Consider the following 7,691-nt stretch of genomic DNA (forward strand, 5'->3'; position numbering starts at 1 on the left):
GTTAAATCTTTGACTATTTGTTAACTATCTTGTAGGGTCCTTTCTCTGTGTTCTCCTTGTGGCAGCACTGGAGAGAACCATGGCGGAAGAATAGAAGCCAGATTCAGACCAGATGAATTGGTCATTGTTTTAAAAATAAGGTTAGTGTGTCAGTTTTCTAAAACCAAACATAGACACATCCTCAATGTTGCATTGTTTATTTATCTTCCTCAGTTGGGATACGTGGAGAACCCCTGCATTGGCCATGGAAGCTATCTTAGTCAGGGTTTCTATTGCTGTGAAGCGACATGATGACTGTGGCAACTCTTATAAAGGACAAACATTTCATTGGGGTGGCTTGCATTTTCAGGTCATTGTGGCTTGCACCATTATCATCATGGTACAGCATGGTGGCGTTCAGGCAGACATGGTGCTAGAGAAGTCGTCCAGTGTTCTACATCTTGACTTCCAGGCAAGAGGAAGTGGCCTCATATGGAATTTAGAATCACCTTCCTCCACTGCCCATTCTGTTTTTCTCCCCCTCACCCCTGCAAGCACCTCAGCAGGTCTTGGCTCTTTTCCTAGAAGAGTGACCCATACCTTCATTCCTCATGGGTCTGTGCCCTTTGACAGCCTGCTGGGATTAGATTCTTGTAGATCCCATTAGCTTCAATCACAGGGTGCAGTAGCACCAAGAGACACCTAAAAGGATCTCCTCACTCTAGACATAATCCTTCTTACCCCCATTGTGGAGAAGCAATCCAGTTTCCCCTTGGTAATCCGGACCTATCCCCTTTCCTAATTATTGCTATTCCTTTCATGGCCTGTTGGTTTAAGAAACCCAAAGTGACCAGGGGAAGGTCTGAGCTTCCAGTTCAATGGGATGCTTGTTGTGGCTCCTGGAAGGGGCACACCCCCTCTGGAACCAGAATATCTAGGCCAGCAGATTTTAGGGTTGTGGAAACAGGAGGCAAAGCTTTCCTCATGGACCACTAGGATGATTGAAAGTGGAATGGTTCGTCCTTCTACCCTTTGATTCCTGGACCCGTGGATCCTAGCTCTGGGAGAAACAGTACCCTATATTGGACACCGATTCAAAGCACATACCGCCATCTGGAGGACCCCGCCCCAGCCCCCCATGCTGTTGTCCCCTAATTAGTGCTGTGACTGTGTCTTCAAAAGGCTACCCCATCTTTCTGTCAGGCCAGCTATTTCAGGATGGTGGGGGTGGCAGAGTCTTGGGATACCCGCTGAAGAAACCTGCGAACAGGGAGTAGGAGCAATTAGCAATTAGCAACGCCCGCTGTCTGTCTTCCAACAAGGCCTTATCTACTCCAACAAAGTCACACCTCCTAATAGTGTCACTCCCTTTGGGGGGCATTTTCTTTCAAACCACCACAGGTACCCACTGCCATCAACATCTTTGAACATTGACTTTGACCATCTACATTTATGATAGTTTGAGTGAGAAATGTCCTTGTAGTCTCACACATTTGAACACTTGGTCCCCAACTGATACAACTATTTGGGTAGGTTTAGGGGGCGTGATCTTACTGGAGGAAGTATATCATTGGTATGGGCTTTGAGGTGTCAAAATCTCATGTCATTGCTAGTGCATTCTCTCTGCTTCCTGCTTGTGGTTCAAGATGTGAACCCGCAGCCGCTCCAGCTGCTACACTTGCTGTTTCCCCACCATGATGGTAATGGGCTCCTATACCCCTGGAAGCAGAAGGCCAAAGAAACCCTTTCGTTTCTCAGCTACTTTGGTGCTGATAGTTTGTCGTACCCACAGGAAAGTTCCCAATACAACACTGTGCACAGTCCCTTTACCCAAGGTCAGGGAGCAGGCCGTTTGGAGGCACCTTTGAGAGCTGAGCATGTTCCAGGAGAGGATGGAGCTTGGTCGGGATGCTCAAGGGAGAAGGTGCCTGAGGTCCTCCATAGTTCACCAAGGCATGTTGGGGGCATGACTCTCAGTTGACCGCAGCAGTGTGTCTATGAGTCAGAGGAACGCCTCCTCTCCTTTACCCAGCCTATCCGGATCTGCTAGTCCATTGGACAACATGGCTATAAGTGTATATTCAAAAGAAGTATATGATAGTTGCTGCGTTTATCAGATTTTTTCCCCCAAAATCCTCACCAAGCAAAGTCCCTGCCTTGAGATTTGGCCCTTCTCTCTTGCCTTTCTCCTGCTTTAGTTCCTTGTCTTTCTCTCTCTGGGAAGCACTGCACAACCTCAAGGTGATGTGTAGATTTACGTTCTTTCCAGCGAGTGTGGGGCTCACATGGGTCCGGTTCAGCCCTGCCGCTCTGCGCAGACTGAGCCTCATCTTTCCTTGATTTGCTCTTATGAGTAGAGCAGCCCCTCCAGTATGACTGGCGTGGTTCCACTGTGTCAAATGTGTGCAGCGGAGAAAGGGGATACGCCAGCAGCTGGAGTGGCTGAGCGGAAGGAAGGAGGTTAAAAGGTATTAATCCCATTTGAAGCAGCAGGCAGTGTGCCGAATGCTTTCAGATACAATGCCATGTTTAATCCCCCTAACAGTCTTGCAAGGAGAACATTGCTACGATTATTTCCACACACAAAGATGCCCAGGCTCAGGGAGGTGGGAGTGATCCAGAGCTGTTTATGGCAAGTCCAGGCGTGGGTCAACTGTGCCACCTCATCCTTCCTCCCTGCTTAAGCTATCAGAGACCTTAGGTCTCCCAAGAATCCTTCAGACAAGAGCTGTGTCACAGGGAGACCAAAACACGAGCTAAAGGAATCACATGGCCATGGGCTTCTTGCAGGAAAAATATTCCATCAAGACTTTACCCACGGACAAATCAAGTTGTTCCCCAGAGAAAGAGGACCCGTGGTCCACAGACAATACTGTTGTCTTGTGCTCTCCCCCAAATCTATGTTCTAGAACCAGGTCACCACCCTTTCTGGACTTTTTCAGTTTTGCTTAGTGAGTTAAGATCAGATGAACAGGGCTGAGGAAGCTGTAGGCAGACAGAATTAGCAAAAATTCTTTCCCACAACACAGCCTTCCATTCTCCTAGCATACCTCAAGTGCATGCCCTCGGCCAGCACAGATCTGGTGAGAGGAAGATTAACAATGATGACAAGAATAGCCCCTGACTTGATAAAACAAATATCAGCTGGGCCAGGGGACAGGAATTGCCTGTAGCTGGCCTTGGGGTTCAGCGTGTTCTTCACCAGCAGGGATTGCACCATCTTAAGTATTTCACCTCGTGCTGACTCTGAAGTTAGACCTTAGACCACTGCCCTTGAACTCGGTCAATATTTGCAAAGGGTGGGAGGGGTAGAGGCTTCAGAGCCACAGAGAGGGAAGGGGAAGACATTTGGGGATAAAGTTTGGCTTTCTCTAACTGCCAATCTGTTGACATTTCAGGAACAGTCTTTGAAGTCGTGCAGGATGATGGTCCCTCTGCAATCAGATGCGTGGTGGGGACAAACGTGGCTGACAAATTTTCATTGACTCAAACGTGGCTTTGCCTTAGTCCAAGCTCCCCAGGCTCCTCTCAAGATAAGGATGAGCTCATTGAACAGATCCCATCTCCGGATCAGCAAACACTCTGCGGGGGTCAAATTCCAGCCCCAGACCTGGGCTCCTGCTCTTTGGGACACATTGATTTTCCCTTCCTGGGGCTCAGGGTGAGAGGTCAGGGAAGGTGGGGGCATGGGTGATGAGATTTCCTGTCTTCCAGTCATGTTCTTTTGCATACTTTCCCTGGGGCACGTTTCCGACAGTGAACATTCGGTTTCACTGTCTTTGTCACCGTCCCCCATTCTCCTGTTTGACCATCTGCCCAAATGCACAGGAACATGTATGTGTCATTGTAGACATACACATGTACATACACACACATATGTACATATGGTATATATATATTTGGGGGATAGAACCCAGTGTCTTGGATGTGTTAAGTGTTCAACCATGACTATGCCCTCAGGCCTTGTACCATCTATTTTGTTAGTTTGTTTCTTTTTTAATCACTCTTGAGCTCTGGTTTGTTCAAAGTAAACTTTCTTCATAGTATAACACGTCTCCCTCATCTGTGCTTGAACCCCATCATTCTATGGATCAAAATAAAAACCTAAAAGCAGCAGGGGTGTGTGTGTGTGCACATATGTGTATAAGTATGTGTATGTGCTTGAATGTGCTTATGCATATATATGTGTATCTGTGTGTATGTAAGTTTATATGCATGTGTCTGTGTGTATATAAGTATTGTGTGTATATGTTCATGCATGTATACATATGTATATTTGTGTGGCCATGTGCATATGAGTCTGTGTGTATATGAATGTGTATGTATGTTGTCTGTGTATACAGGTGTGTTAATGTGTCCGTGAGTATATGAATGTATATGTATGTTGTCTATGTATGCATGTGTGCTAATGTGTCTGTGTGTATATGAATGTATATGTGTGTGTCTGTGTATATGTGTGTATGAATGTATAATATGCATATGTAAGAATGAGTGCGAGTGTGTGTGTGTACATGTGTGACAGTCCCTTCCATTTCTGACACACGTGTGTGTACACACACTGCTGGAGGACAAGGTACATGCTCAGCTCATTCATTTAGTGTCTTCCTGTTCCTGCCAGGAGCTCACAGAGGCTCCTTTGGTCTGTTAAGCTGAGGAAAGCAAAGACCACGGGCACCACTGGTGGCGCTGAGGTTCGTGACTGTGCATGGGACCAGCAGGCCTTCCCTTGCTCACTGTGAGGAGCGACTCTCCCTCTCTGACTTCTTCTCCCCGTTGAGCACAGGCTACCCCTGGCACATCCCACTGCACATTCTACTCATTCCTCAGCTCAAAGAATCCACGGCATCTGATGAGGAGCACACCTTATTTAGAAGCAGTGGCAGGCCTGCTGCAGGCTGAGCTTATCCCCATAGCTCAGGAACTACGAGGGCATCTCCCTCCCTCTGAGAACTGAAGTGCAGAGGCAACACACTGAACATACTGGCGGGTGGCTCCATCTCAGGGAGGAGGAGCTCGGTTCCTCTCTGACAGCAAATGGTTCGTGTCCCCCCCCCCCCCTTTGGCTCCTTATATGCTCCCTGTTAGGAAGTGGCATTTTTGCTTGCTGGTAAAACCCTAAACATTACAGAAATCATAAAGTCCCCTAACGGCTGCACAAAACAAGTGGCAAGCACCTCAGCCAGCGAGTGTTCAGAGGAAAGGGTCCTGAGTTCACATTCCAGCTAATATGACCTTCTTCACCTCAGGGAGAGGGCAAGCACCCACGGAGGATACGAGAGTCCCAGGTCAGAAGCTAGGGAGAAACTTAGTTGGTAAAGACCTGAGTTTGATCCCTAGAGCCCTAGTACATATGTCAGGTGCAGTAGCAGTTGCTTATAATGTCGTTAGGAAGGCAGGGGAGGAGGGTCCCTGGTGCTCACTGGCCAGCTGTCTACTAGCTTAACAGATGAGCTCTGAGCCAATGAGAGACACTGTCTCAAAGGAAGTGGGCGGTGCTTCTAAGGATGGCAGCTGTGGTTGTCCTCTGGCTTCTATAGGCAAGTTCATGTGCACCCGTGTCACACACACACATGCACACGCACACACTATGTGAATGCACAAATAAATCCCAGAAAGGAGTTTGAGGTAGAGATTGGCTTGAACTATAGGGTGAAAGTAAGTAACATTTTAGTAGGAGCACAGATACAGGTCTGGCATACCTAAGCACCCATGTACTCCTGTGCAGATCTGTGCAGAAAACTGACCGCCAGACGAGGCGTCCACAGAGATGAGTCCAGCATGTTTTGAGGCTTGCACCAGGCTCTTCTGTGATTGGTGGTTCCAGCTCATCTTGCTGATCCCTAGAACAGTTGGACAGAGACATCTAGTCCATGCCCTGTCAAGCTGATGCTGCACCTATTTAGAAATATTTACCTATGTCAAACGGAAAAAGTGTCCCCTCAGGTCTTTTTACCGCTGTTGACTTATTTGAGTTTCAAGTCTACCCTGGGGTTTCTTTCACTTTTGGAATCCACGCTAGAGGATGGAGGAGCGGAGGGGAGAGTACCGTTGTTGAGCTGTGTGTTGTTCCGCTTCATTTGTGTTTAGGAAGTTCAGACTAAAGTAGCTCCAAGTAAGTCAGTTTGGGGGCACACACCTGTTATCCCAACACTGGGAAGCCTGAGGCAGGATAGGGAATTCTAAGCCAACCTGGGTTACAATGATGAGACCTTATCTCACTAATAAGATAGTTGCTAAAATTAAAAACAAAGATAGGGCCGGTGATATGTCTCAGTGGGTAAAGAGACTTGTAGTGCAAACCTAGAAATATGGGTTTGGTCCCTGGAGGTAGAAGGTGAGAACCGAACCTATGGGGTTGTCCTCTGACCTCCACATGCCTGTCTTTCACCCCCTCCACTGCAAAAGCACATACACACACGTGATAAAGATAAAAAGACATGAAGCAGGTCTCATACCAAGACATACACCCCTGCTATCCTAGCATTTGGAAGGTAGAGGAAAGGAGGTCAGAGTTCGTGGCCAACCCCAGCTGTTTAGCAAGTTCGAAGCCAACCTTGGGTACAGGAGCCTCTATTTTAAAGATAAAATAAAATAAGATGAATACTTCTTATGTTCCTTTTGCCACAATGTTATTCTGCATGGTGGGGATTCTGGGAAGCGCATTGTGTCTCCTGGAAAGAGTGCTATTTGGGACAGATTTCTCCATAACTTAGCATCTCCCTCTTCCCTTGCCAGACTTAAAGAAATAGGCTGTAACTAGAAGCCAACATTTCAAAAAATAAAAATGCTGGGGTTGCTTTGGTATAGAATGGGTTATTTGTCCTTAATTGGCATACTGTTTGTTCTAGACTTCTTGTTTTGTTTGCTACAGGCTCTCAAATAGCCCCAGCTGGTATCGCAGTCCTGGTTCACTCACCTCTACATCCCAAGTGCTAGTGCGATACAGGTGCAGTACAAATGTTTCTGAGCCTGGAACCCAGGGCTTTGTGTAAGCTCTCTGTCAGCCTGGCCGACCCCAGCCCCAGATTGATTGATTGATTTATCTTCTTCTTCTTCTTCTTCTCCTCCTCCTCCTCCTCCTCCTCCTCCTCCTCCTCCTCCTCCTCCTTCTCCTTCTTCTTCTTCTTCTCTGTTTAATAATTGAAGGAAAGGCTGGAATTTGTTCCAGGTGAACCTGGCTTTGTCCTAAGCCTTCAAGTTCCAAGAAGACAGAAGTGAAAGGTGACTTCGGAATTAGGCAATGCGGCAAGCTGATATGTCAGAGGGCAAAGTCTGCTTTGTGACAGAAACAGGGGACAGCAGGTGGCACTTGAGTGAGCCTGCAGTTCCCACAAGACACACCGATCTCCGCCGTCATTTCTTCCTGTGTCCTTACCTGGGAACAAGTCCGGGCCTTCCTTGAAGTCCACTTGTCTGTGGCGCTCTCTTTGTTCTACACTCGCTGGAATGATTCTACTTACTTGTCTTTTCCATTTGTGTTCATGAACATGAGCTTTGCAAGGGAGAGTTGAACATCTGTGCATAGAACACATGAGCAAGATGTAATATGAATTGTTTTAAATACTTGGCTACACTCAACCATAAATCTTTAGAGACCAAGTGCTTTTGGAGAATATGAGTAGATACTGGTTTATTTTTTTTTTTTGTAGTTGTTTATTTGTTTCTTGGATAACTTCGGTCATTTCTTCTATGGCCCTTGGTTCTATCAAAAT

General features: G+C 47.0%; 1 long non-coding RNA gene across 1 annotated transcript; it reads right to left on the bottom strand.

Moving 5' to 3' along the window:
• Positions 1–219: 219 nt before the first annotated feature.
• LOC126505348 (uncharacterized) lies at positions 220–7,030 on the bottom strand. The gene is made up of 3 exons (XR_007592870.1): positions 6,896–7,030; positions 5,679–5,819; positions 220–1,239 (listed from the first exon to the last, which is right to left on the bottom strand). It is a non-coding gene; the product is annotated as an uncharacterized lncRNA (long non-coding RNA).
• Positions 7,031–7,691: the final 661 nt, after the last annotated feature.

The sequence above is a fragment of the Alexandromys fortis genome, unplaced genomic scaffold (assembly GCF_014885135.2).
Source record: "Alexandromys fortis isolate MF-2015 unplaced genomic scaffold, M_Fortis_MF-2015_v1.1 scaffold_62, whole genome shotgun sequence".
NCBI lineage: Eukaryota > Metazoa > Chordata > Mammalia > Rodentia > Cricetidae > Alexandromys > Alexandromys fortis.